This window comes from Choloepus didactylus, chromosome 22, assembly GCF_015220235.1.
Source record: "Choloepus didactylus isolate mChoDid1 chromosome 22, mChoDid1.pri, whole genome shotgun sequence".
Taxonomy (NCBI): domain Eukaryota; kingdom Metazoa; phylum Chordata; class Mammalia; order Pilosa; family Megalonychidae; genus Choloepus; species Choloepus didactylus.
The window spans coordinates 33,101,530-33,126,684 of record NC_051328.1 but is presented as its reverse complement, the minus strand read 5'-3'; the positions used below and the strand labels follow the sequence as shown (position 1 = coordinate 33,126,684).

The 25,155-nt window shown below is 42.1% G+C and overlaps 1 non-coding gene across 1 annotated transcript; it reads right to left on the bottom strand.

Annotated features, from left to right (window-relative positions):
* Positions 1–23,583: 23,583 nt before the first annotated feature.
* On the bottom strand, positions 23,584–23,690 carry LOC119519065. The gene has a single exon (XR_005213926.1). It is a non-coding gene; the product is annotated as a U6 spliceosomal RNA (small nuclear RNA).
* Between the last annotated feature and the right edge of the window lie 1,465 nt (positions 23,691–25,155).

Genomic DNA, 25,155 nt, shown 5'->3' with positions numbered 1-25,155 from the left:
AAACCATGAGCCAATAAATCCCCATTGTTTAAGCCATCTTTTTGCATGGTATTTGTTTTAGCAGCTGGAAAACAAAAACAGGAGTTACATAGTATCAGTAAATATAAATAATGAAACTTGATTAACTAAAGACTAGAATTTTATATATATATAATATATATATCACCCACATACATATTTGTATGTGTGTGTGTATAGCTTTTTAAAACTTTATTTGGGAAAGCCTTGAACGTAGAAATTTCTCAACTTGTAGGACATCAGGGCTGACTTGGACTTACAAATACTAAGCTACATTCAGCCTTGTATACATTAACATATTCATCATTTCCTCCGCTTTTATTTTTTTTCCTGGGACATAAACACATACTTACTTAACCAGAACCCACAGCAATCCTAACCTATCTTGCATTCCAAGCAGAGGGTAGACCTGCTGGGACAGAGCAAGCACTGAGGTGGGCTAGCTGTGGGAGGGTGAAATCCTGCAGTTCCTAGCCAGCCTGTTGAAGGGCAAATACAACAGGATAGAGATGACTTTTTGGGAGAATTTCCCTCCACTGGTTAGAGCTGCCTCACTCAGGAAGTTATGTCCACAGAGGGGGCAGCCTACAGCTAATGCCTGATGGCCCCTTGCCTTGAGAGGGACAACTCAGTGGTGGGATTTATGCTCCAGAGCTTCCCATGGTCAGACGAAGGCCTGAGACCACATTTACCTGAGACCAGTCCTTGCTCAGCCCCTTTCCATGCCAGTCCTGCTTTATTCTCTCTCTTACGGGTTTTTCCTGAAGAGAATTCTCTCATAATGAGGTGCATTCAAATCTCAGACTCAGAGTCTCCTTGTCGAGAACCCCATCTAAGTCATCACTTGAAATAGTTATATTGCTGTGTTAACAAGTTACCCCCAAACTTAGCAACTTAAAACAACAGTTGGCATTCATTAACTCAGTTTTTGTGAGTCAGGAATCTGGGGATGGCTTAGCTGGGTGGTTTTAGCTCAGAATCCCTCTTGAGGTTACAGGCACTAGGTTGGCTGGGTCTGCAGTCATCTGAAGGTGGGACAGGCTGGACGATCTGCTCCCAAGTTGGTGCACTCGCTTGGCTGGCAAGTCCTGGCTGTTGGCAGGCGGCTTCAGTTCCTTGCCCTGGGGACTTCTCCATAGGGATGCTGAAGTATCCTTGTGGAGCAGAGGTTGACTTCCCCTGGGAGGTGTGCTCTAAGAGACAGCAAGGCAGAAACTGTCATGTTTTTCATGACCTAGCACACACCATGGGTTAGAAGGCACACACGGTCAATTCTGCAATATCCTCTTGATTACACGGGTCAGCAATTCACTGTGAGGGGAACTACATGAAACATGAATAGAAGGTGAAGATCTTTGGGGGCCATCTTGGAGGCTGGCTACCATACTACCAAACTGAATTGTTTGCATTTTGATGGTCCCCATAATCTTTAACTGTCTGCCCCTCCTTCTAGGCTTCCTATAGATTTTCCAGCAGTAAGATGATTTCCCCCTCTATGGTGATGGACATCTCGAATCATAGACTGAGTGACTCTGACGCTGTCAGTCTTAACCAGCGAAAACAAGACAGTGTGTTTTGATGGTGTTGCAAATACATCATTACTATGAATGTCATCTTATCATAGTTTGTATGCTGGTTGAGTATGACAGTGCTAGCCATATTTAATGTAAGCCCCATTCTCCCCTCAGGCTGCTGTGCTCAGGAACATCCGGTTTAAGCAATAGAAAGTGACTAAGGGAGAAGACAGGCGCTATATTTCTGTTTAAGAGATGTGTCCGATGCACAGATAGAGAGGAATGCTGTTCATTTATTGTGAAAGAGATATAACTCATTTCCACATTGCTTTCTCATTTTCTCCACTTTCAGGGATCTAGGGAAAAGGTTGTAAGAAAAGTCACTCAAAATCTGGTGTGGGAGTGGAAATCAGGTCTAGCATTGCTGTTTGTTATGAATTATGAATTTATAGCAGACACCGTCTATGTGGGTTTGGTTTACACTCAGAGGAGGCAATCTTTAATCTCTTCCTCTCTCCTTCCTCTTCGAGGTCAGTCTCTTCTAGCTCCCTCTCTCTGATTTGATAGGAATAGTCTCCAAGGAGAAGAAGAGCACAGGGTTTTGGTGTCAGGCAGACCTAGGTTTAAATCTCTTCTCCAATTACTTGCTAGCTGTGTGATCTCTGGCAAGTGTTTTAACTTCTTTAAACCTCTGCTTTCTCATCAGTGAACAATGAATACCTACTTCCCAGAGTATTTTTTAAAACTTTTAATTTTTCAATAACTCCAAGCTTATGGGAAAGTTGCAAAAATAATACAAAATCATAGAACTCCAACACACCCCCACCCAGATACTCAGATTTACTAACTTTTGGCATTTTGCCACATTTGTTGTATCATTCTATCTATCATCAATCTCTCTCTTTGTCTATCATCTGTCTGTCTATTTTCTAAACATTTGAGAGCTGGTTGTAATACATCATGTACCTCAAACACTTAAATGTACAGTTGCATGTACATTTCCTAAGAACTAGGACACTCATTCACATAACCTCCTTAAGTACAGCTGTGAAGTTCAAGAAGTTTAACATTGACATAAAGCATACAGTGGTTTGAAGGATTAAGTGAACTCATGCCCATGTTGGCACTACTTGGTATAGTGTCTGGCTCATGGAAATCATTTTAAAAATTTGTTATACCATCCTACATACTAAGTTCCTCAATCACTTCCCATGGACCTGGTACCAATTGCTGTGATAGAGAGTGTTGATCAGGGCTCCCTCAGGCCCCGAGGCATTTTTACTTTGCTCTCAACTTGGGTCCTATGTCCCAGGGCCAGTGCTGTGCTGACACTGGCTCCTACTGGCTTGCAAGAACTGATGGATGCATCTTGTCTCAACTTTGAGTTCAGAGATGTCACCCTGATAGCTTGAAATCAGCCAGGCTGAGAGTATTTACACCATGGCAAGCGGCCCTAGTGGGAGCGTTTACAGCAGGACTCTAAAAAGCAGGGCCTCTTCCATCCAGTCACTTGTGGAAAGATTTACCAGCACACTGCTTCCAAGGGCTATTTCTTCAGAAAAACATTCTGAATTACTGGACTTCTCTGCTACACTTTTTCCTTCCAAAGTCCTCTTACTACCTTCCCTTCCTTTTCCTTCTCTCCCCTGAACCATTGCAATAGCTTATTTTAATTTCCCCCGTGGCTACTCTCTTCCTCTCTACCTCTTGCCTTTACTGTGGTGTCAGAGAAGCCTTCCACAAGCACTGACTGCATCAGGCTCCCTGATTCCTGCTCAGAATCCTTCCAAAACAGTTGCACTTGTGATGCCATGCCCTTGATTTCTCAGAAATACGAGGATGTTAGAATCCTGCCCCACTCTTCCCATGAGTACTTAACAGACCCAATGTCCATATTGTATTTGGATAATATATTTGGAAAAAGCACTGGATGTCAAATAAGGACGGCCTTGGTTGGGATCCTAGACCTGCCACCTTCAAGCTATGTGACCTTGGGAAATCCCCTGTGGGATTACAAACATTAAAACACATACCGTTCTAAGAAAGCAACTGGCACATAGAAAGTGCTCAGTAAATGTCAGCCCTGTTGATTGTTATCCTTCCTCACCTGTGTTATCCAGCCTCCTGTTGAACCTGTCTAAGTTCTTTCCTATTCCATGAAAATGTCACACTCATTAGGACCAGATGCTATTTTCCAACTTGGGGATGTTCTTTCCTCTCCTCTCCCATCTGCAAATTTCCAGCCCACCACTTAAAATCAGATTTTGGCTTTACCTCAACCAAGAAATCTTTCATAACATTCTCAGGCCTTCTTTACATCTCCCAGCCTGAAAGGGAAGTAGGAACTCCAAGCGTAGTCACATCCCTGGGCCGTGTTCACTGTGAGTCGGCCCTGGGATGAGTGGAAGGACGTTGTGGTTCCTGCCTCCTGAAGGCTATGGATGTGTGGCTGGACGATGGCTGAGTGATGATGCTGTCACCATATAGCATAAAAAGTGTTGTGACCAGGAAGATCAAGGGCTGGGGGACCACAAAGGAGGGGCATCCAATCCTCTATTGTGGATTTCAGAGAAGCCATCCCTGAGCAAGTGACATTTACGTTGAAAGGCCTGAAGGGTGCAGAAGTTATCCAAGTGGAGATGGGAAGAGGTGTGCTAGGAATCAGAGTATATCAGAGAGAGACAAGAGCATGTAGGAAGGCTGAGTGCTAGGAGATATCATGGTGATACAGAGGAGCTAAAGAGAGTTCGTTGTGGCTGGAAGGTGGTGTCTTGAGGCTGACAAGAAGAAAGAGAGTACTCTGAGGTTTGGACATTGGAGGCCTTGGGTGACCCTTTAAGAAGTTGAGATTTTATCCTAATGACACAGGTGTCAAGCAGAAGCATACCTTGCTTAGGTTTCCAAACTTAAGGATTACTATACTGTTAAGTTTGCTTTGTTATTACATTCAGTTGTCACTTCTCTGAATCTCAGTCTCTTCCTCTCAAGAAGGCGGCAATAACTTCAAAATTTTGCTGAGTATACTGCATGAGATAATGTGTGGGAAAGCATATTAGGAACCTTTAAAGCTGTCTGCACATGGAGAGGAATAATTATTAATTTTGGATGGAGGGTGGCCTCATGCATCCTGGTGAATTGAAAAGAGCTGAGTTCACATTGTAGCTCTCCCACTGTTTGGGTAAGTTGCTTAACTTTTAGATGCTGATATAAGCATTTTCATTTTATAGTTGAGGATAACATACAACACATAAGGTTCTAATGAAGAAATGTCTGTAGTGATTTTTCAGGACACATGATAGTGTTTAATGGATGTTAGCCTACACACACGCGCACACACAGACACACACACACACACACACACACACACATATAACCTGCTCCGGCATCCTGAAGGCACAACACACATCTGCATTTTAAAAGCAAAACAAAACGAACAAGAAACCTAGCAGAGGACTAGACACATAATAGTAAGCTATGTGATAGTATTAAAATAGATGGTAAAATGACAATTGCCTCTCCTACTGTGTTTGACATTAAACAGACTAAGTCAAAGACCTTGTACTTGATTTCCTCTATCTCCTACTTACATACACACAAAAACATACATGAGCACGTACACACATACACACCACACACACATGCACACACCATATGCACATATATACATTCATAGCCACAGACATATACCGTGCACACACACACTCACACACACGCTTACACAATCTATGTCAGGTGTGATACCCTAGTCTTTGGAATGACTTGATAACTGACAACAGTGTGCCTATGACATGTTATCAGGTAGCGATAAGACATAGTGCAAGGTTTGAGTTGAGTTTGCAAAATATAATTTGAGCTTTCCTGGGGTCCAGGGACCTGCTAATAATTTTAGATCTTCCTCCTTTATTCCTGGGGGTTTCCACTGAATTACATATGCAATCTGGCACATGTATTGTAAAATTTATGGCTTTCATTTTTTGGGTCTAGATAAGCCTAGAGCACAAGAGATTAATTAAAAGCAACTGGGCTGGAGTGATTACTCTTCCCACATCTAGTTCTGGGAGCAGTTTAGCATATCAAACTTTGCTCTGTGTGCATTAACATAATTTGGAAGCATGGTTATCCTGTTCCTTATAGATGAGATGCCATAAAGAAACTGGAAAACTGAAGAGTCATGAATTTCTTAAGTACCCAAGAACTACAAAGGAAATATTGGTCAGCTAATGGACTCAGTTTTTAAGCTTTCGGCTTTTTTTCAAGTGTGGTATTTTTTAACTGTGGTTTGCCATGGAAAGACCTTTATGCTGGAAATCTTGTGTTATTTAAAAGTTGGCTAATCCAAACAGTACCTTCTAGATTTTTATTGATGATTTATCCCTGCCTCTGCACAGCCTTGACTGTGTTCTACAGAAGCTGGCTATGTCCTGTCTGTAGTTCATAGAGAGACAGTGTTGAGAGAGACACATGATGGCCTGTAGATTTGAGTGAAAATGCAGGACTGTAATCCGGGCAGAATCATGGAGTGGAAGTACTCATTCAGATTAAAGACCAGGATCTCCTGCTCCCTGTCTCCTGCTGTGATCCCCCACCAGATGGTGAGATGATGGGAGCATGACACAGGCCTGTCCATCCTCCCTCCCTCCTTCCTCCTCCCTCCCCCCACCAGGACAGGTCTCCTGCCTGGAGAGATGAGCTCAGTGCTCCTGCTCCAGCTGGAGAGGGGATACATTTACGTGACCCATGTGCTGTTATTGTGGCCACAGGAAATTGTGATCTTCAAGGAGTTCTGGGACCGTAGAAAGGGAGAGAAATTATTTGCACTGCGGGGCAATGTAAACCACTGATAGGAGAAGGAGGATTTAAGAAGGACCTTGAAAATGGAAGGACGCAAGGAGCACAAAGGTGAAACTCACCAGAGAAGAAATACTGTGGGTTGGAAAACATGGACAAAAGTTCAACTTCACATGTAAATAGAAGGTAATGAATGTAAGCTGTTATGTTTCATATTTCAAATTGGCAAATAATTTTTTAAGAATGAAATTCCCTGAGGATGGCAAGAATAAGATCAAATGGCCCCATTCAGACATGACATGTGGGGACTCTGATAAGTCAGCTTTTCCATTTTGAGCCATCTAAATCTGAAGGATTAGAAGAGAGCAATGCTTAGATTTATTGCGTAAATTCTTATTCATTAGAAAAAAATGGAAAAATGATCTAAATTACCCACAAGGGGATGGTTAAGGGAATATTTAATGCATAAAAATTATGTATATTTCCTAAATGCGTATGTATAGAGTTCTTAATAATAAGACACAAATCTTAGGAAATATTAAATGGAAAATTCAGGAGAAAGTGTTTCCACATAATCAAAATTATTTAAAATGCTCATAAGGTAGCATGAGTACACTGACATGCAACTAATGGTCATCCTCAATATTTAATAATTAAAGAAAAATAATGGCTAGGGTTTTAATTAGATGGTGATGGCAGGTAGAAGGAAGCTGTGTGAGATGCACCTGTTTAGGAAATTCAAGGAACTTTCCTCTCAGTCCTCATAGTATTTAGAATTATTTTTAAATTAATTTAATTTTTTTTTGCTAGAGCAGCTAGCTGTAGGTTTACAGGAAAATAATGCAGAATGTAGATTCCCATATATCCGCTACTCACACACTCACAGTTTCTTAATTACTAACATTTTTTCCTTATTAGAGAATTTGTGTGTTTACAGAACAATCATGCATAAAATACAGGATTCCCATATACCACTTTATTATTAACACTGCATTTGTGTGGAACATTTGCTACAATTGATAGCGTATTTTTATAATTGAACTATTAACTGTAGTCCATGGTTTAACTTAGGGCTCACTGTTTGTATAGCATAGTTTCATGAATTTTTTAAAAATTTTTATTCTGTTACCTTATATACAATATAACATTTCCCTTTTAATCACATTCAGATATTTATTTCAGTGCTGTGAATTACATTCACAGTGTACTGCTACCATCACCACCAACCATTACCAAAGCATCTCCATCATTCCAAATAGGAACCCTATGCAATTTAGGCATTAAATTCCCATTCCCTACCCCGCCCCATCCCCTAGTAACCTATATTCTAGATTCTGACTCTATTCTAATATTCTAATTATTCTACTTATTCAATTATTCTACTTGTGATTATTTCAAATTAGTGAGATCATACAATATTTAACCATTTGTGTCTGGCTTTTTTCATTAAGCATGATGTCTTCAAGGTTCATCCATGTTGTCGCATATATCGGGACTTCATCCCTTTTACAGCTGAATAATATTCCATTTTATGTATCCATTCATCACTTGATGGACACTTGGGTTGCTTCCATCTTTTGGCAATTGTGAAAAATGCTGCTATGAATGTCATTGTGCAAATATTTGTTCTAGTCCCTGCTTTCAGTTCTTTTGGGTGTATACCTTGAAGTGGGATTGCTGGGTCATATGGTAGTCATTCAGAAGCTTTAATTTGTTCTTTTGATGAAACGGTCTCTTCCCGTTTCTTTGTAAGGTTTGTGGTCTTTGTTGAGATCAGAACATTTGATTGTTTTGATGTGCTAACTCTGGAAGTCAGTTTCTCCCTCTGGCCTAGGGTTTTAGTGTAGATTGGCTGGGAGTTAAGGCTCTTCTTCTACGCTAGGCTCTCTTGATATACTGAACCTTTAGAGCAGTGTGTGTTTAAGAGTTCAAATTTTCTCAGGTCTTTCTGCACCTTCTTATTGCTTTGGGCACGTGCAGTAACTGTGAAGATTACTCTATTTATGTGTGACTGTTTCCCTGCAGGAGAGGGTTTCCTTTCCTCTGTTCCGTCTCTAAGAGTCCTGGGAAGTTCTCTTGGTTTTCATACAAATTTTTCTCCCCAGACTATTTGCTCAACTCCCCTCCTGCTTTCTGGGCTGCTTTTTTTTTTTTTTTTAATATTCATTTTATTGAGATATATTCACATACCACGCAGTCATACAAAACAAATCGTACATTTGATTGTTCACAGTACCATTACATAGTTGTACATTCATCACCCAAATCAATCCCTGACACCTTCATTAGGACACACACAAAAATAACAAGAATAATAATTAGAGTGAAAAAGAGCAATTGAAGTAAAAAAGAACACTGGGTACCTTTGTGTGTTTGTTTCCTTCCCCTATTTTTCTACTCATCCATCCATAAACTAGACAAAGGGGAGTGTGGTCCTTATGGCTTTCCCAATCCCATTGTCACCCCTCATAAGCTACATTTTTATACAACTGTCTTCGAGATTCATGGGTTCTGGGTTGTAGTTGATAGTTTCAGGTATCAACCACCAGCTACCCCAATTCTTTAGAACCTAAAAAGGGTTGTCTAAAGTGTGCATAAGAGTGCCCACCAGAGTGACCTCTCGGCTCCTTTTGGAATCTCTCTGCCACTGAAGCTTATTTCATTTCCTTTCACATCCCCCTTTTGGTCAAGAAGATGTTCTCCGTCCCACGATGCCAGGTCTACATTCCTCCCCGGAAGTCATATTCCACGTTGCCAGGGGGATTCACTCCCTTGGGTGTCTGATCCCACGTAGTGGGGAGGGCAGTGATTTCACCTTTCAAGTTGGCTTAGGTAGAGAGAGAGGGCCACATCTGAGCAACAAAGAGGCATTCGGGAGGAGGCTCTTAGGCACAATTATAGGGAGGCCTAGCCTCTCCTTTGCAGCAACCGTCTTCCCAAGGGTAAAACCTATGGTAGAGGGCTCAACCCATCAAACCACCAATCCCCTATGTCTGTGGTTATGTTAGCAACCATCCAGGTGGGGTAGGCCAATACCTCTGCATTCTCCACAGGCTCCTCAAGGGGGCACTACATCTTTTTTTCCTTGTTTTTCTTTTTTTTTTTTTTTTAACTTTCCCTTCTTTTTTAAATCAACTGTATGAAAAAAAAGTTAAAAAGAAAACAAATATACAATAAAAGAACATTTCAAAGAGACCATAACAAGGGAGTAAGAAAAAGACAACTAACCTAAGATAACTGCTTAACTTCTAACATGTTCCTACTTTACCCCAAGAAAGTTACATAATATAGCAACATTTCTGTGAACTTGTTCCTACTATATCCATCAGAAATTAACAGACCATAGTCATTCCTGGGCACCCCAGAACGTTAAATAGCTTATCTGTTCTTCTTGGAACATTGCTCCTCTGGGCTGCTTTTGAACTCCAGCTTTCAGCCCTGCATCTGCCCTGTCTTACAGCAGTTCAGTTTCCCCCTTTCACGTGGTTTTTCTGCTTCTGGTAACTTCTCACAACCCACGGAGTCTGATGAGCCAGGATTAAAAAACACCTGCTCTTTTTGGTTAGCTGCACCAGCAGTTAGGGACTGGCAGGGTGTGTGCTCAGCTTACTGCAGGCTGCTCTGGTTTCCAGGGGCTGCTTTGCATGTCGCACATGCTGAGCCCTAGGTCCCTGCCTTTGCTCTATGTGGCCTTGGGTCCCTGTGTCTGAATGGGTCAGTCACCATGGCAGGAGGTGCCCGGGCCAAGTGCTGCCACTGTGGGTCTCTTAAACTGCCTAGGACCAAGCGTGGTGGGTGGGGGGTCTGCATTAAGGGTCTATGTCATTCTCTTACTTTTTTTTTTTTTGTGGTTTTCTTTTGCTCTTTTCCCCTTCAATTCAGCGTTTGTGGAGTCTTTCTCCAGTGTCTATCATCCTCCAGAGTTCTAAGCGAATTGAATCTGCCCTTTTGTTTGGCTGTCTCTAAGGGGAAATGTTCCTGGGGATGTCTTGGCTGCCATCTTGATAACATCCCCATGTTGAACTATTTTGAAATGCTCATATTTCTACTATCCAAGCCAGTTTCAAGGTTTTTTTTTTATAGTAAAGGTGACAGACGCTTCTGCTATGCCCAGCGAACCAGCAGGGCTTGATACATAAAAGAGAGTTTTAGTTTGTGTTAAGCTGAATCTGCCCAGTCTTGTCCCTTCTCACCCCTAGGCAGGGAAATGAATGGAGAGACCCACACTTTGGAGAAAACAAAGCTCACAGAATGAGTCTACCTTCTTAGAATTACAGATCAAAAACACAAGAATGTATCTGGGAAAAAATTACACTTAATTTAAAACAAAAGTAAACAAAAGCCACCACTATGTTTTCTTTCCTCTCAACTGAAATTGGGTTGGAGAGTAGGTTCCAGGGCTGGCCCTGGTGTTTGCTCACTGGGTCACCTTGATCAAGGGTCACCTGTGTCTGGGCCTCAGTTTTTCCATCTGTAAAAGGTGTTGAAGCAAATTACAAACAGCTGGGGATGGGTGGATCCCACACCAGAAGAATTTAAGAGCAAAATTTCTTTAGGATAAACAAGAGACCACAAAAATCCATGTATGTTTGTGTTTATTCTGATATAATAACATTCTCCAAGTAAAATCTGTACAGTGGTAGAATGCAGTATAAACAAATTTTGACATGGGATGGGGACATTGTATCCTCCCATTTGAGAAACATGGGATATTCCATTGATCTCTGAGAGCTCTTCCAGCCTTTGTAGCCTTGCATTTATTTCTGGGATTTGGTTTCCTGCGTCTGCCCCTCTAAGATCTGTGCTTCTGAGTTGGGAATTCAAATCCAGGGTTTTCTCCTGCATTCGTTTTGGCACACAGGAAAACAGTTTAAGCTTCAGCCTTTCCTCTCTAGGCCAGGGCCTTGGTAAGGCATCCTGTGCATTTTAGAGAAAGCAAAAGGCATCTCCTTAATTTCCAAGGGTTTAGGGGGAAAATCTAGGATCTATTAAAATTTACTTTCTCATCCTCTTTATCATCAACCCCAATCTAGAACCCAGTTAAGATTTTTACTGATGATTAGGAAGATGTTACTGCTACTACTACTACTACTACTACTAAGTTAATACTACTACTTAGTACTAAGTTAATACTAAGTAAATACTAAGTTTATAGTACTACTAAGTTAATACTACTACTACTATTACTACTAGTAGTAATGCATAATAATTATAATGGGAAAAACAATGTTTTTTCCCATTGCTTTGCTTTATTTTGTTTGGAAATTTTTTTTTTCACTTGATAAAGTAATTTTAAAATAAAAAATAATTATAATTATTATACTATCAGGAAAAAAACAATAATATTAATGACTAATTATGTAAAATATTAAAGGCATCATATTCTTTAAGATTCTTTAAGGTTCTTCAGATTCCAGAATCCAAAGCTACTCTGGTTTAACTTAGCAAAATAGGGATTTACTGAAACCCATGGCCTGGTTTGCAGGATTGAAGGAAAACAGGATTGGACAATCTGACCTCAACAGGGACAGGAACCAGGGCATTTGATAAACACCATGAACTTGAATCATCTCCAGCCATTCAATTTGATTCAAATTGTTAGGAGAGTGAGTAGATGGTGTTAACTGGGCTTTCTCACCCTTTGCTCAGTAGAGGAAGCAAAAATCTCTACCTTTTTGCTGTTTTTTAATAAAATTTTTAATTTTAGTGACGTATGCAACTAAAAATTTCCCACTGTAACCATCTTCAGGTGTAAAATTCAAGGATATTAATTACGTTCACGATACTGTGCTACCGTCTCCCTCATCCATTACTCAAACTTTGTCTACCCCTTGTTGACCACAAGTTTGTCCACCTAAATGATGACATGTTCTAATACTTTATATTCGTTTCTCCTAATGCCCAGCACAACCTTTCAAAGAAGTGTTTGGATCTCTTTTCTACAAGCAAAGCCCTTGAGGTTCAGAGAGAAAAAGTAGCTTGCACAGGATCACACAGTGGAGTTGCTGAGACACAAACCTGGTTAAACCACAATTTGTCTTCTAAATAATCTGATTATCTTTCTCTTACATTTTGCAAGTTTGATGCCTTGAATCAACAGAAAAAAATTCAATGTGACAGCAAATCTCTCTGCATGTCTCCAGTCTCCTTACTCTGCTGCTGTCCAACATTTTTACCCTTTCTTTCTAGAAACAGCCTGGCATAATGTTATATATTGATTTATTTGGATAGTGTCTTGCTTGAATTAATGTTCCACAAGAGCATGGATTTTGAATCCACGATTTCTAAAAGAGGTACTTGATAAATATTTGTTGACAGCTCCAGAGAAACCAGGTAAAAGATTTAACTCCTCACTTTGTCTAGTAAGTAATTCAAGGTCATATTCCCCCCAAAAGCCCTTCTCTGCCATTCTTCCTGCTTACATCCTCCAGGGGTTTCTGTTAGTCCCTGTCTGGTCCTCTAAGCTGAATGCGAGTCCAGCTGCCAAGAGCCATGGAACGTCCTCTTTGCCTTCCCTCCAATTGTTTTTATTTCAAAGGAAACATATGAGTGAGGTTCTCTTCCTACTGCCAGTCTCCACCCTCTGAAATCTGACTTTCGCTGCCACTTTTTCCATAGCCCTTTTCTCAACTCTGTGGTCAAAATCGGTCTCTCCCTTTTTTGGGATCCTATTATGTTTTCTGCTTTCCTTAGAACCCTAATTGCACAGGCTGTGGGTCACTATTGGTGTCCACTTACTCCATGGGACCAGCAATTCTCAAGTGAGGTCCTTCCATCACCTGACAAAGAATCCCCTGGGGCGGGGACTGTTCTTACTGAAACGTGTGTTCCTCAGCCCCACACAGGGTGAGGACACCTGTTTTTTGTGCATCTTGGCATTTATTCCCATTCTTTTTATCAACAGCATCCCAGTTTTCCTGTGGGGAGCTTCCCCTCTCTAATTTGCATCCAGCCTCACTGGGACGGTTGTGGTAGGTACTTTGTCTTTTTTCATCGAAGGGCAGGCAGGTGACATACAATTGGCTGGTTAGATGGCCGCACCCTGGCGTCTTGAATTTTGGGCAAGAAAAGAACAGAAAATAGTTCCCTGAAAACCTGCCCCTTGGTTCCTGCACCCTAAAACACCCACTGCTTTCCTGGCTAAATTACATTTCAAAAGGGAAGGATTGGAAGAACTTAGGGTATCTCTCCCGTGAGAACTTACGGTGTTTTGTCTAACAGAGGGAAAGCGGAACCTGCAGGCCTCTGAGAAAACAGGGCCAGAGTCAGGTGTTGTTACTTCCAACCTAAGGAACAAAAGATGGACCTACTGAATCAGAATATTTGGGATAAGGACCAAGAAGTCTGCATTTTTACAAGAATCTCTCCAGTGACTTTCTTTTAAAAATAAACTTTTTGTTTTGGAATACCTTTGGACTTACAGAAGAGTTGAGGAGATAGTAGAGAATTCCTGCACACCCCACACCCAGTTCTCCCCATTATTAACAGCTTACACTACTGTGCTGGTTTGGAGCTGTTGCGTACCCCAGAATATGCCTTGTTCTTTTAATCTATTCCTGGGGGTGTAGACCGATTGTGGGTGAGGCTTTTTGATTAGGTTGTTTCAATTGAGATGTGATCCACCTAATTCAAGGTGGGTCTTACTCCTTTACTGGAGTCCTTTACAAGGATAAAAGAGAGTAACCACCACAGAGCTCAGAAAAAGAAACAGCTGGAGAGCTTGGAGAGGAAAACCCTGGGAAAAGCAAGCAAGGACCCATAGAAACTGAAAAAGCCAGAACCTGAAAGCAATGAAACCCAGGAGAGAAGGATCAGCAGATGCTGGCCATGTGCCTTCCCATGGGACAGAGGAACCCTGGATGCCATCGGCCTTTCTTCAGAGAAGGTATTGTCCTATTGTTGCCCTAAATGGGACATTTTTGTGGCCTTAGAGCTATAAATTTGTAAACTAATAAATCCCCATTGTGAAAGCCAACCCATTTCTGGTTCCAGCCGCTTTAGTAAACTGAAACAATTACCATGGTATATTTGCCCAAACTAGGAAACTGATGTTGGTACAGTACTCTTAACTAAATGCCAGATTTTACTGGGATTTCACCACTTTGTGAATTCGTGCCCACTTTCTGTCCACAGTCCAATCCTGGGTACCACATTGCACTTCGTTGTCTCATCTCTTTAGCCTCCTCTGGTCTGGTTCAGTTTCTCAGTCTTTCCTTGCTTTTCATGACTTTGACGGTCTTGAGGATTACTAGCCTGGCATCCTGTGGAATGTCCTCTTATCTCACCCAGGGATTCTGACACTGTACCAGTGTTTTGAGGACAGGGCCGTGGCCTCACTGTCACTACTGTATATGGCATGCTCAGTGCGGTGCAGTAGCTCAGTAACCACGCGTTGCTGTAAAGCATGCAGCCGCCTAACTCGCTGAACTGTGCTGCCCTGCATCGGGAACCAGGACTTGCTCATCCCTGCATCCACGCTGAGCCTGACCTTGCAAACTTGGTGGTAGGGCTCAGGGGAGCTCTTGCCATCTGCTGGAGCTCAGTGCGTTTGACTCGGCTGGGATCTTCAGACAGAAATAATCGCATAATTACAAAGGAAAACTCTAATTGCAATCATCTGACCACTTTTTGACATCTCCTTTTCAGTTCATTCATGGATGTGTCGCTCACAGTGCAATCAGATGAAAAGAAAAAAGCGGCTGCTGGCACTCTCTCATCACAGCTGGGGAGACAGGCTCTTGCTCTAGGCATGTTTATAAATTTTAAAATATTTCAGATGCTTTTGTGATGCTGCTTATTCTGGTTCAGTGACCAGGGGGAATGCATTAAAGGGGATGGTGTTTCATCTAGCTGAGCTGCTGGATTACAGGTGCACTTCACTCTGCTAAAGGGGAAACACCACCGTGTTTGGCTGCTGTTTCATAGAACTATGCTGATCAGGCTCCATTCAAACACTAATTGCAAACAACAAAAATAAAAGGCATTTATTAAGCATAGCCCAGTACATCTTAGTGCTATATTAAGCGCATCCCATACATAAATGTCTAAGGCTGATGACCATTATAAAAAGCAGTAATTTTAGTTCTATTCATAACAGTTGAAAAAAATAAAGCCTTGAGGAGCCAAGCACAATGCCTAAGTCACGAGACTGTAAGTGGGAGAGCTGGGGTTGGAGCTCTCATTTCTATGACGCTCAAGACTACTCTCTTTTTCATTACTCTTCAGAGACCTCAAAAGCCACTTGCTTGCTTTCTAGTATATATGCACACATACATTTACCTACCTCTCATTTATTATTTTTACTATAAAATAAATACAATTTTGCTATTATTTGTGCTATTAAATATGCTTCATATCCAGCATGATATAGTGTAGCATTTCTCAAAAGGTGGTCCATATAACAACAGCATCAAAACCCCCTGGGGAGCTTGTCAATGACGCTGAATCCTGGACCCCCATCCAGTCCTGCCGGGCCAGAACTCTGGTGGAGGGTCTGGAGTTTTAAAAGTGAGCGCTCCCCAGCTGTGGGAAGTTCTTACTGAAGTTGGAGAACCCCGGCTGTAGGGGAACATGCAGAACTTGGAAGCAGAAGGCCTGTCTAGTTTCAGTTCTGGGAACTTCTAGCTGATTAATCTTAGGCAAGTCAGAGCCATAGCTGTAAAGTGGATATGCGTGTTTTTCACTTCCCATGGCTGCTATTAGGATTATAAGAGAAAATATGGATATGGGGCTGTTGGTCTTGGTAGGCATCTTATTTACCCTAACAATCTCCTTCCGCATAGGGTCAGCCAAGGGATTTCATGAGTGTGTGTGTGTGGTTTGATCAGTTTGGGGATTTTGCCAGACTTAAAAAGGTGGAAAACACAATGCTGTTTTTCCTCCTTTTTACAGAAAAGAATTTCTAAAAATCTGAAAATTCTTAACTTCAGGTCAGAATCTATGAACTGAGGATGTTATTACTGGGAGAGGGGGCATTGACATTGGTTGAGTTGATTTCAGAGACATTATTTTAGCCTAGTTGTGGGTACGTACCGACACCTAATGTTGTATAGAATACAACAGAGACATAAGCGGGTTAAATCAAACCAGACTCAAAGAAAATGAAAATACACCGAGACTGGACTCCAGCCCCTAACACAACTCTTGTAACTTGCTTACGAAACTCTCTCCATGACATCTTTTGTGACTTGCCTGCCTTCGGGGCTGCCATTTTTGATCTAGTGCGTGCCTGAGTTCTGATTCATGCTGCAAGCAAAACTCATTCACCTTTTCTCAGTATGGACTTGCCGGTCAAAAATCATTCACCTCTTCTCCATATGGACTTGCCAGTCGGACCCACAGACCGAGTTGAGACTGAGGAGGTGTTTGGTTTAGCTCTCCCTGGTCTGGCTGTTTGAACACTGAATCTCTAGTCGACTGATCTTTCAAGAGAATGAGAGGTTTTTAACATTTGGGACAAATTAACCAGTTTGACAAAAGCAAAACAGTCCCCCTTTTAAGATGAAGTGCTCCTTAAGTGCCTTTACGGTTTCCAGCCCAGACCGGACGTTTCTCCTCCCTGTCTGCTCTGAAGGGGCACTGGAACCCAAGGTGCAAGCAGCATAATCAGACACGGCTCTCCCGTGGGCCGGGCCCTGCAGGGCTGAGTGATTAGCCTGTGATAACAATCTTGGTTGAGCCTGAACTCGGCCTGAACCTGGAGTTTTCCGCCTTTCCTGCCATTACTTCGGTTGGTTTTGGTGTCGTCCCCCCCACCCCCCCAACTTCCCCACCTCCAGTCACTTAAATACCTTCTCTTCTATTGTTTCTCCTTCAACAATAACCATAATATACAGTCTGATGCTTTTCTGGCATGGGCCCCGTTTTCATGACTACTAATCAGTCACCGGGATTCTTTCTTCCAGAATCGCTCCTTTAATTTCAGGGAATGTCATATCCTGCCCGCATTGGAATAAACTTCTCCAGGAATCAGACTGACAGATGTCTGCTTCCCCTAACCTTTAGTAGCTTTCTGTAGTGGCAAGATCATCTCCTGGTCATCTAGCCTTTGATGGGAAGCTCGCTACCTTACAAAATAATGTGTTACCTTGCGGGACAGTGACAGCTGCTATTCTCCACCGTGGCAGCCTGGTTATGTCGTTCCTACTTATCAGCATCTGCGACTATTACATTTATTTATTTGTTCATTGAATGACTATCTATGCCCCCTACTTTGCAATAGACTGTAACTCCATGAGGACAGGGACCTTCTTGATCTGGTGCACATCTGGATCCCCTGAGGTTCTTGTTGAATATTAATTGAATCAAAAGATAAATAATTGCATTCAGTATTTCACTACCCAAGCCAGAAGATCTCCTGGCGGACAGGGTGTATGTGTATATTCATATTATACCTCTAGCACTTAGTTCTGTGGGGCCAAGACAGAGTAAGTGCCATGATGTGATGGGAAGAACATGGATTTTGGAGTCACAGAGACCTATGCACAAGTCCCACCTTTCCCATAGACAAGAGCCTTGGGCAATTTACTTATGATCTCAGAGCTGCAATTGCTTCGATCTGAAAAGTAGCTATGGGATAGTGCCCACCTCACGTGTTGTCATGAATATTGAAATTAATTTTATAAAAGTACTTAGAAGTGCCTGGCACATAGTAGGTGTTAAATATGTATGAGTTGAATTACACTAAGAAAGCCAAATGATTATTCCCAGCCACGACCAGCAGAGACAAGGGGTAGGGGTGTGGCCAGTTCATCTGTCTCCTCAAGCTGGATTCTGACTTTCCAGAGGTAGTACTGAAAAGACTTGTTCATTTGTTCTTGAAAACCATTTTAGGATAGTAGGTGTCTCCAGAAATGTGCCCACAGATGAGGAGACATCAATTTGGCGGAAGTCCAGAGCTCTGGTCAACTGCCCCACTTATTTCATATTGCAATAGATTTCAAATGTGCATTTATTTTCCTTTCCCTCTAACTTGTGGCTGCTGGATTTTTAAACTGTTTATTCCCCCAAATGTGCCTGGATCCTGGATGCCGTACAAATTCAACACACACACACACACACACACACACACACACACACACACACGTCAGACATTTTTCTGTCACTGTCCTAAATTAAGATAAAATCATAGTCAGTTTAAATCTCCCAGTTTAATAAACACCAGATCCCCCAAATGTCAGACTTGGGTCCTTTGCAAGGTCTTTAACTTGTGGCTCACATTTGAGACTAAGGAAAAAAGGAGTCTTCTTCGTTTCCTAGGGCTACCATAACAAAGTAACGCCAACTGGATGCTTAAACGACAGAAATGTGTTGTCCCAGTGTTAGAGGCCAGCAGTCCACAATCAAGACGCAGGAAGGGCAGGCTGCCTCTGAAGCCAGGAGAGAAGAATCGGTTCCATGCCGCTCTCCTGGCTTCCACTGGTGGCTGCCGAATCCTTGGTTGGTGGCAGCACATCTCCAACCCCTGCCTCAGTCGTCATGTGCCTTCTCCCCGGTGTCTGAGTGTCCAAATTGCCACCAGTCAGCTTGGCTTCGTGCCCACGGTAATCCAGCTTGGGCTCATCTTACCTGATCAGCTCTTCCCAGAGCCCATTTCCAAATAAGGTCCCATTCCTGGGATCAGGGATTAGGACTCATACGATTCAGCCTGTGTCTGCAGTAAATGACGTGAAATAAAGAGGGGGAGGGTTGAGCAGATGTAACTAGCTAGGCCAGCTGGGCCATTCACAGAACTTCTAGGATGGTGGCTGGCTCTTGAGCAGCAGGGATGTCTTCACAAGGTGTTTCCAGAGTGGAGGACTGGTCCACGTGTAGAGCACATCAGCTTTCCATGGCCCAAGGAAACCCCATCTATGCCTCTGCTTGGCAAGGCTACATGGCAATTTTGACTATGGCTTTTATTGTATTAAATTTTAAAAATTGCGTTGTATTAACTCTGCTTCTTTTTATTGTTGCTGGTATTGTTCATGGGAAGATCTTTTAAAGTAGCAGGGGAGGGGAATGGGCATTGGTCCAAGGGTCAGTCCCAGCCCTGGATCTTCCATAAAGTCCTCCTGGGTCCTAAAGCGAGTCATTTCTGGCCTCTTAACCCTCGTTTCCTCATCTGTCATCCGAGGAAGTCCTCAGATTAGTTGTTTTAAAATTGTGGGCTGTGCAGCATCGGGAGGTTTCTAGACATTAGGGCTTTCAACTTTCCACCTGGGTTTCATCCCCAGCAACCCCGCTGTGGTCAGCTGAATAATGGCGCCTCTCCCCAGAGATGTCCACACCCACTCCCCTGAGCCTGTGGGTGTGTCGCCTTACACAGCCAGAGGGACTTTGCAGATGAAATTAAGTGAAAGAGCTAAAGATGGGAGATTATCCTGGATTATCCAAGTGGGCCCAATGTAACCACAAGGTCCTTGTTAGAGAGCGGCAGGAGAGTCAGAATCAGAGAAGGAGATGGGACAGCGGAAGTAGAGTGAGAGAGATTTGAAGGTGCTACCTTGCTGGGTTTGAAGATGGAGGAAGGGCCCATGAACCCAGGATTGCAAGCAGACTCTAGAATATGGAAAAAAGGCCAGGAAACAGGCTTCCCCAGAGCGTCTAGAAGGAATGCAGCCTTGCTGACACCTTCATTTCAGGACTCCTGACCTCCAGTTAATGTGCTTTAAGCCACTAAGTTTGTGATTTGTTAAACAGCAAAGGGAAATGAGTATACTCATCATTATTTGATTTACACATTGGATCTCACCTAAGATTTCATCTAAAGAAGGATTTCAGTGGTTAAAAATGTTTGCAATCCACTGAGACAGATCATCCTGAGGCTTATTCCAGTTTGAAATGTCTATAACTCCTTTAATGCCAAAAGGCAGCTCTGGGGACAATGTATGTGAACGCTTAAAATCACCTGGGACAAACACACTGTTCCTCAATGGTCAAACCCATTTTGTTACATCCTCCCTCTGTCTTCGAGTCAGCTGGGCCTCCAAAACAGCTGTTCTCCCTTCAGTCAGCCAACCCTTCAGGGTGTGGGGAGAGGCTTTTGCTCTTTCAGGATGCCTTCCCTGAATGGATAATGTGAGAAGAGCTATTTCCTTCTCTTCTCTCAGCTTTAAGGAGCAACTCCTCCTCCAGGAAGACTTCCCTGATAATGTCTAGCAAGTTCTCCCCTACTCTGCAGCTCCAGGAAGGTAGGGCCACTTGTGTTTGTTCACTACTGTATTCCCTACATGGGATCTATTGCAGATGCTCAGTAACTATTTTTGGAAGAAATGACTAAATGAATTAAAAGACCACAGGTCTACCTGCAGTTTCCTAAACAGACCGTGCTTTTCGTGCCACTCTACCTTGCAAAAACTGTTGTCCTGAGAGGAAATTCCCTTCTTTCATTTTCTTTCCTTCTTATTATCCAAGACTCTTCTGAAGACTTTGCGGATTCCTTCTTCCCTTCCCCATGCCCAGACTGAGTTCTGTGCCCTGTCTTTTGACCCCGATACCCTCTAAGCTACTCTCTAGCACTAATTCATAGCACTAACCCCTGGCACTAATTCATGCTGTTAGTAGTTATTCATGTGCCCTACTGGACTGTGAGTTCTAAAAGGGCTGGAAATGTCTTATTTCTGCATCCCTAGGGTTGAGTGTGGTGTCTCACTCATGGTAGGGCTTAATAAATATCTGTTGCCTGAATGATTGAAGTTAAAAGACCTGAATGTATTTTGCAATGTCTGTTCCATCTCTGCCAAAACTCTCCTCTCTTTTCTCTTCCTAACTCATAATTCTCTTCTATATTCATTTCCCTCTCTTTTCTATATTTCAGTTGTATACATGTTATATTGTCTTCTTTTTTGGTTTTGAGGTGAAAAATAACTGTTTTCTATTCTAAATCAAGACATTCTCCAACCTTCAGAATCTTGTAAACATTAATTTGACTCTTTTAAAAGAGTAAGTATCTTTAGTGTGTTAGTCTTTGTATTGGAATCATTACTCACAGTTTTCCAGACTAGCATTGGGCTTCTTTATTTCCTTTTTAATCTTGGTGGATTCCTATACAGGTGTAAGATGTATTAAATCCTTATGGAATGATGTAATACAAGTAAATGCATCTAGAATAAGGACACGGAAGTACCCTCTCTGGGATGAGTGACTGGGGGCAAAGTGTGAGAATATAAATGTCGCGGCAATTTTCAAGGAAACGGTGGACTCTTACAAGGGAGGAACTGGCACCTTTAAGAATTCAGTGGGTTATGGGAAATAGCTCTCTAAATGGTATCTCCCTGTGGGTTATTCTCATATCAGCACCTACTCTGTCCTCTTACAGATGCCTGCTCTCTCATCAGGAGCGGAGATTTTACTGTCTCCAGTCCTCCTTGCTAGGTTCCGAGTTAATATATAAATATCTGTTGATGAGATGACAGGAGACATGATCAGTGGTAGCGTCTCAGTGTGAGACATCAGTTCCTTTCCAGGAAGTGGATTTTAATATCTAGAGAGAAGTAAAGTTCTCGGGGAACAAAGTCAGAGGAAAAAGTCCCTAAGGAGTAGGGAGGTCAAAGGGGAATTTGAGGAAGCAAAGATTGAGGCTCATGGATGTCCATCAATTCATTTGTTCCTAAAGCCCAGAATGCTGTTTGGAAACAGAAAGCTCGTATTTCTGTCTTTTGGAGGTGTCACAGTATCTGAAAGGTGGATTGCAATAAGGAATGAATCTGGCTCATGGCAAAATGGCTAGATGGCCCTTCTTGGATAGGATGTAGTTTCCACACCACTAACGGAATGTAACTATGGAAAGAATTGGGATGTGCAACTTGGAACATGCTAAGAAGCTGAGGACACAAGGACTTCATCTCCAGGTGGCTCGTTGCTGATATTTGGGGAGAAAGCATATTCGTCGGGTGTGAGCCCAAGAGCAGAATGGGTCCGAGGGAAGTTGGTGAGAGGGAGGTGTCTTCCAAGTCCTTGGAAGGAAGGGCTTTCTGTCTGGAAGGGGGTTGGGGTTCCCAATACTGGAGGTGTCCAGACAGAGGTGGGAGAAATGTCTCTTGGCTGGGAGTTGGGTAGACAGCATCTGGCAGCTTCTCTAATTCTAAGATTTAACTGTCATCTCGTGATACAGACTCCACAGATAGTGAAGGCAAGGCCCCAAGGAGAGAACTCTAATCCATTTTCAGAAGCAACCCTTCCCTGTTATGCCAAAGGCTTAACAAAAAGCAAATTGGACTTATTTGTAGAAAAGGCAAAGCTAAATTCCAATCCTGGTTCCTCTGATTACCATCCAAGGGTTTTAAGGGAAACTGAGGCCTAGGTAGGTGAAGCAGCTTGCCCTGTGTAAAATGGAGGACAGAACGTTGTTGCCAGGTTAAGTGAGAAAAAGTATGTAACATGCTTGGCACAGAGAAATTCCTCAATCCATGTTGCTTCCTCATCTGCACAACCTGAAAGTGCTGGGTGTCTACACTGAGTAGATGAGTGATTCTCCCCTTGCTGAAACATTCATGCACATTTGAGAGGTTGCCCAGGCCGCAGGATCCAGAGTGGGAAGGCGTGAGCCAAGTCCAAAACTCCCTCACCTCAGCCCAGCGCAGTGGCCTTGCATTTTCATTATTCACACAACAGTACTAAAGCCATTTTGTCTGTCCTACGATGCCTTAGCACCATCATAATGTCTGCCTTCAAGTTACTAATTGCTGTGACTTTCAAACATCAAAAATCAGAAGTAGCCTCTGGATAACTCACTATTCTGATAAGCTTCATTTACCTTATTCTACTTAAACTTAAAAAAATTTTTTTTTTCAACAGAAAAAAAGGCTGAAAAAAAGTTTTCTTATAAACTTACTTGAATCTTTTCTTTTGTCAAAAACTTCTGTATCTGCCTGACTGGCTTTACATCCACAAACCTGTCTGTCTGCCTATCTGCCTGTCTGTCTCTCTGTCTCTCTCCCTTGCCTTCTTCCAGGAGTAATATAAAGTTGATAACTGTCAATTCTTTGGAAAGTACACTCTTTCTGTTCTGACTCAAGGACATAGCATGGGAGTAGATTTAAAATAGCTTTAACAAAGTGTTAAAGCAATTTTGTCAGTGTTTTATTGTATACTTTTTGACAAAAGTTGAATACTGCAAAATTTGGGGTAGTTGCATTTTAATTCATAAAACAACACTTAAGCTGGATTGAAGAGCCCCCATTATAAAATGTCTGTTCCTTTAGATAATCACTTTTTAACTCTAAATATGCAAATATTATAAATGAATACCATGCTTATTTCCTAACTACTACTTTTTTTTTTTTTTTTAATGGAACGCTTCCCGAATTTGCGTGTCATCCTTGCGCAGGGGCCATGCTAATCTTCTCTGTATCATTCCAATTTTAGTATATGTGCTGCCGAAGCAAGCACCCTAACTACTTCTTGCAGGAGAATTTGAGAAAGTCTTAAATTAAGTGCTCCATGGCAGGACTTAAACATGAAAATTTTTATCCTCTCTTTATATAACAGTATAAATTCAGCTGATTGTCTTAACAGGAAGAAATTTGTAAATAACTTATTTAAAAGAAACTTGGAAAAGGAAGCAATAGTCACAAGGTCAACACAGAGCAAGTCATGTTAAACTAATTTTGCTTTCCTTGTTTCAGAACAGGGTTACTAGGAAGAGAAATGCTGAGGCTGTCATATCTCTGATTTTCAACAAAGCATGTGATAATCACTGAGAAAATCAGAAAAACATGGGCTGGATTATAATAAATTGAGTGACAGAGTTGATATCCAAAATAACTGGAGGTGTTCAATCAACAAAGAGAAAATAAAACAACTCCTATGGAACACTGTAGAAAAGATTAGAGATTCGGATGGATATTGGACCAGAGAGGACTTGAATCTTCCTTCCATACCAAAGAGTCTGTGATTCTATGAAAATACATATTCAATCCAGGCACTGGAATTCTCAGAGAGAGAGAAAAAAAAAAATGTACTTGACCTTTAAAACACCAGCAGCACTTCTTTAGTCTTTTAGGACTTTATTAGCTTAATTCTGGCTAGTTATTTTTTATAGCTTTCATGAATCTAATTCAAAACACATTGAGGAGTCAAACCTTTGCTGGGCTTGAGAATGTAACTAATAAAATTTTAGGCAAATACACAAGGTTGCCAAACACTGCAAAAGTGAAGTATATGACACCAGCTCTAATGTGAGAAATTGTAGAGCCTTATTTTCATTCTCCTTTTGATAGGAAACATAAGGGTTATTTCCTGCTCTTGGAGAAAGGCCCTTGCAATACTTAGCAGTGACTTTAAAAATATCATTGTTATCCACTGAGACGACCCTTCACATCGTGGCAGTGAGCTAGGTATAATCAGGCACCGCCCTTCTCTCTGGGGGCCTCCATGCGAGGCAAAGCGTCTCAAATTTAGTGTCCTTTGGCAGCCTGCAAAACCTCAAATCCCGTTGAAGAGCTGAAACCTCACGTTGCAGTCCCCAAGGTGACGTTGAGATCGTGCAGGTGGTCACAGAGGCTCAGTCATGAAGGCCAGTGTGGGTAGGCCTTGGGTAGGGAGACCCCTCCTCGCCGTCATCCTCTGTGCTGCCTCCTTCCCAGTCTCCTCCTCCTCCTCCTCCAGTTGCTCACAGGTGGACAGCTGAACCAGTACCAGCCCAATGGGCAGAGCACCACATGCCCATTCCTTTTGCAAAATGAAGAATAGTTTTGCAAAGTAAGTGATGGCTCCCCTAGTTTACCCTTCTGAGATCCCCTAAGTATATTTGAAGTACAATTTTATTTTATTTTAACAATTCCATTGCCAAGATTGCAGTGCCCTCTGCACAACCAGCGTACGGTGAGTTCCTGATGAATTGCATTTGCTTGTT